Source organism: Eptesicus fuscus, chromosome 3 (assembly GCF_027574615.1).
Source record: "Eptesicus fuscus isolate TK198812 chromosome 3, DD_ASM_mEF_20220401, whole genome shotgun sequence".
In the NCBI taxonomy this organism is placed as follows: Eukaryota; Metazoa; Chordata; class Mammalia; order Chiroptera; family Vespertilionidae; genus Eptesicus; species Eptesicus fuscus.
Window position 1 is genome coordinate 109,069,612 of NC_072475.1, and position 6,000 is coordinate 109,075,611.

Sequence of the window (6,000 nt, forward strand, 5' to 3'; positions counted from 1 at the left end):
GACCCATATACATACTGTCTAAAGAGACCCGCCTCAGAACAAGGGACTCACACTGACTGAAAGTGAAGGGATGAAAAAATACCATCAAGGCAAATGAAATGAAAAAAAAAAAGAAAAAAAAAAGCTGGGGTAGCAATACTTATATCTGACAAAATAGACCTCAAAGTGAAGGCAATAACAAGAGATAAGGAAGGCCACTTCATAATTCTAAAGTGATTGATAAAACAAGAGGATATAACCCTGATAAAGATATATGCACCCAATGTAGGAGCACCCTAATACATAAAAAAAAAAAAAAACTTCAGGAAGATATCAAGGGAGAAATGGACAACAATACAATCATAGTAGGGGACTTTAATACACCAATAACATCACTGGATAAATCCTCTAGACAAAAAATTAGCAAAGAAAAAGCAATCTTAAATGACTCACTAGAGCTGATGGACTTAATTGACATCTTCAGAACATTTCACCCCAAAGCCATGGAATGTACGTTCTTCTCAAGTGCACATTTTCAAAAGTAGACCACATTTTGAGTCACAAGCAAAGCCTCCCCAAATTCAAGAAGATTGAAATCATACCAAGCATCTTCTCAGATCACAATGGAATAATATTAGAAATAAACTACAATAAAAACAATCCAAAAAACTCAAACACTTGGAAGCTGAATAGCATGCTATTAAATAATGATTTGGTTACCAATGAGATCAAAGAAGAAATTAAAAACATCCTGGAAAGTAATGACAATAAAAACACAACAATACAAAATCTATGGGACACAATGAAGGCAGTCCTGAAAGGGAAGTTTATAGCTCTACAGACCTACCTCAAAAAACAAGAAAAAATGGTAGTAAATCATCTAACTCCACAACTCAAAGAATTAGAAAGAGAGCAACAAGAAAAGCCCAGAGTGAGCAGAAGGAAGGAGATAATAAACATCAGAGCAGAAATAAATGACATAGAGACCAATATATATCTATATCTATATCTATATCTATATCTATATCTATATCTATATCTACATCTACATCTATATCTATATCTATATCTAATCAATGAAACCAAGAGCTGGTTCTTTGAAAGGATAAACAAGATTGATGAACCTCTGGCAAGGCTCACCAAGAAGCAAAGAAAAAGGATCCAAATAAAAATAATCAGAAATGAAAGAGGAAAAATAACAACAGACCCCACAGAAATACAAAGCATTGTTAAAAAATACTATGAACAACTCTATTCCAACAAACTAGACAACCTGGAAAAAATGGACATATTCCTAGAAAAATACAACCTTCCAAAACTCAATCAGGAAGATTCTAAAAATCTCAATAGGCCGATAACTATAGAAGAAATTGAAGCAGTCATCCAAAAGATCCCAGCTAACAAAAGCCCAGGGCCAGGTGGCTTCACAGGGAAGTTATACCAAACATTCAAGGAAGAAATAAAACCTATCCTCCTCAGACTATTCCAAAAAATTCAAGAGGAAGGAATACTTCCAAGCTCCTTCTATGAAGCCAGCATTACCCTAATACCAAAACCAGATAAAGACAACACAATGAAAGAGAATTATAGGTCAATATCCCTCATGAACATAGATGCCAAAATCCTCAACAAAATTCTAGCTAATCGGATCCAGCAATACATCAGAAAGATCATATACCATGACCAAGTAGGATTTATCCCTGGGATGCAAGGATGGTACAATATCTGCAAATCAATAAATGTGATACATCACATAAAAAAATTGAGAGATAAAAATCACATAGTCATATCAATTGATGCAGAAAAAGCATTTGACAAAATCCAACACCTTTTCTTGATAAAAACTCTCAGCAAGGTGGGAATAGAAGGATCATACCTCAACATAATAAAAGCCATATATGAAATACGCACAGCCAACATCATACTCAATGGACAAAAACTAAAACCATTTCCCCTAAGAACAGAAACAAGACAGTGATGCCCACTCTCACCACTCCTGTTCAACATAGTACTGGAAGTATTAGCCATTGCAATTAGTCAAGAAGAAGAAATAAAAGGCATCCAAATTGGAAAAGAAGAAGTAAAACTGTCCTTATTTGCAGATGACATGATACTGTACATAGAAAACCTTAAAGACTCCATAAAAAATTATTAGACTTAATAAATGAATTTGGCAATGTAGCAGGGTACAAATTAATGCCAAGAAATATACGGCATTTCTTTACACCAATAGTGAGATTACAGAAAGAGAGACTAAAAAAGCAATCTAATTTACCATCGCACCAAAAAAATTAAGTTACCTAGGAATAAACTTAACTGAGGAGGTAAAAGACCTATATTTGAAAACTACAGGACACTGAAAAAAGTGATAGAGGAAGACATAAACAGATGGAAGAACATACCATGTTCATGAATTGGTAGAATCAACATCATCAAAATGTCCATACTACCCAAAGCTATCTATAGATTCAATGCAATCCCTATTAAAATACCAATGGCATATTTCACAGACCTAGAACGAAAGTTTCAAAAATTCATCTGGAATGAAAATAGACCCCGAATAGCTGCAGCAATCCTGAGAAAGAAGAACAAAGTAGGTGGGGATCTAAATATCAGATTTCAAGCTGTATTACAAAGCCACTATTCTTAAAACACCCTGTTACTGGCACAAGAACAGACATATAGATCAATGGAATAGAATAGAGAACCCAGAAATTGACCCAAACCACTATGCCCAATTAATATTCAACAAAGGAGGCAAGAGCATACAATGGGGTCAAGACAGCCTTTTCAATAAATGGTTTTGGGAAAATTGGACAGATACATGCAAAAAGATGAAACTAGACCACCAACTTACACCATACACAAAAATAAACTCAAAATCGATAAAGGACTTAAACATAAGATGAGAAACCATAAAAATACTAGAGGAATCCACAGGTGGCCAAATCTCAGACATGTGAGGAAGCAATTTCTTCACTGATACTGCTCCTAGAACAGTGGTTGGCAAACTCATTAGTCAACAGAGCCAAATATCAACAGTACAATGATTGAAATTTCTTTTGAGAGCCAAATTTTTTAAACATAAACTTCTTCTAATGCAACTTCTTCAAAATAGACTTGCCCAGGCCGTGGTATTTTGTGGAAGAGCCACACTCAAGGGGCCAAAGAGATGCATGTGGCCCGCAAGCCGCAGTTTTCCAACCAATGTCCTAGGGCAATGGAAACTAAAGAGAAAATAAACAAATGGGACTAAAATAAAAAGCTTTTGCACAGCAAAGGAAACTATTAACAAAACAACAAGAAAGCCCACTGCATGGGAGAACATATTTGCCAATGTTATCTCGGATAAATGTTTAATCTCCAACATTTACAGGGAACTCATACAACTTAACAAAAGGAAGATAATCAATCCAATCAAAAAATGGGCAATGGACCTAAACAGATACTTTTCAAAAGAAGACAGAAGGAAGGCCAAGGGACATATGAAAACATGCTCAAAGTCACTAATCATCTGAGAGATGCAAATCAAAACGACAATGCGGTATCATCTCACACCTGTCAGAATGGCTATCATCAACAAATCATCAAACGACAAATGTTGGCAAGGATGCGGAGAAAAAGGAACCCTTGTGCACTGCTGCTGGGAATGCATACTGGTGCCCCCACTGTGGAGAACAGTATGGAGTTTCCTCAAAAAACTAAAAATGGAACTCCCATTTGAGTGTTCAAGTGTTCATTTGAACTCCCTGTGTTCCCACTTGTAGGAATATATCCCAAGAAGCTAGAAACACCCATCAGAAAGGATATATGCCCCCTATGTTCATAGCAGCACAATTCACCATAGCTAAGATTTGGAAACAGCTTAAGTGCCCATCAGCAGGTAAGTGCAGGGGTCCTCAAACTTTTTAAACAGGGGGCCAGTTCACTGTCCTCAGACCGTTGGAGGGCTGGACTATAGTTTAAAAAAAACTATGAACAAATTCCTATGCACACTGCACATATCTTATTTTGAACTAAAAAAACAAAACGGCAAAAACACCCGCATGTGGCCCGTGGGCTGTAGTTTGAGGACGCCTGATTTAGAGCAAATAAATGAATCATTATACCAATGCAACAAAAAATAACATTTCTGGATGTACTAATTTTATTTTGTGTTGTTCCACTTTCCTATATGTTTGTAAGGAAGGCTTTCCTAATGGCATATGAACTTTGAAAGGCCACTGAGTGCTATCCAAGTAGATAGAGAAAACTTAACAATAACTTCTTTAAAGCACAGGTATATATTTTTCACCTGGTGAAGTAGATTTAACTGCTGGATTTGGAAACCAATTGCCACTACTATGAGGAACAGCTGAACTGAAACTAGTAAATAAAATTGTGAGGTCAAATTTGGCTCGACATAAGAAAACCTTTTAAACAATTGACTCAATGCACCCATTCAATAAATAAATATTTATTAAGCAACTAAAATGTGCTAAGCATTGCTCCTGAACTAGGACTATAATAACACTGTATAAGATGAAAAAGCCCCTTTCCTTACAGATTTTACTTTTCAGTAAACAACAATAACAATTAAACTGAAGGAGAATAATTTCAGAGATGATTAAGTGTTCTGAAGAGAATAAATAGGCCCCAACCAGTGTGCTCATTCAGTGCACCAAAAGATTGCGGGTGCAATTCCCAGTCAGAGCACATGCCTGGGGTGAGGGTTGGGTCCCCTGTTGAGGTACATGCAAGGGGCAACCTAGCGATACCTCTCTCTCTCTCTTTCTCTCTCTCTCCCATTTCCTCTCTGAAATCAATAAAAACCAGGGGTCCTCAAACTTTTTAAACAGGGGCCAATTCACTGTCCCTCAGATGGTTGGAGGGGAGTCGGAGAGTGCGGTGCACATTCCACATATGCGCACTGCGGGCCCGGGACGAGTCGGCTGCTAAGCAGGACAGGCAGCGGCGGCAAAAACACCTGGTGGGCCAGGTAAACGTCCTTGGTGGGCCGCATGTGGCCCGCGGGCCGTAGTTTGAGGACCCCAGGGTAAGTGGATTAAAAAAACGTGGTACATCTACACAATGGAATTCTATGCTGTGGCAAAAAAGAAGGAATTCTTACCATTTGCAACAGCATAGATGGAACTGGAGAGCATTATGCTAAGTGAAATAAGCCAATCAGAGAAAGATAAATACCACATGACCTCACTCATCTAATCTAATAATAGACAAATATGCAAATTGACCGCACCTTCACTACACCTAAGCCACGCCCACCAGCCAAGCCACGCCCACCAACCAATCAGGACGGGTATGCAAATTACCCCAACAAAGATGGCGGCTAATTTGCATATCAAGACAGTGTCAAAAGAAGCCAAGAGCTGCAAAAGGGAGTAAAGCTTCGAAGAAGCAAACAAGCCAGGGGGGCGGGGGGAAGGAGAAGGGAGGAGCAAAGTCGGGGCCGGGGGCGAAGGAAAACGCAGGCGGGCTGGAGGAGAAGGCGGGGCGGGTTTCAAGAGAGGAACTGAGGCGGGGTAGAGTGCAGCAGGAAATCCTATTGCAGGATTTTTCCTGCAACGGGAACGCTAGTTTATGGAATATAATTAACAATAAAAACTGATGAACAAAAACAGATCCAGAGACAGAGAAGCAGTGATCAGACTGTCAAACCTCAGAGGGAAGGTAGGGGAGAGTGGGGGTAAGGGGGAGAGATCAACCAAAGGACTTATATGCAAGCATATAAGCTTAACCAATGGACTCAGTCATCAGAGGGGTGAGGGAATGAGTGGGGGGGGTGTTTGGGGGGTTAATGGGGGGGGGTGGTGAGGACACATATGTAATACCTTATTCAATAAAGGAATTAAAGATTAAATAAAAAACAACCAAAATTCTCAAAGGAAGTTCTCAGGTTGTTTAAAGCAATTGTCTACAACTTTAGTTTTTGAAGGGGAGAGCAGTTGGGGGGGACCAGGACTGCAGGGGAGGCCAGTTAGGGGTGACCATGCCTGCAGGGAAGCAGTTAGGCATCAATCA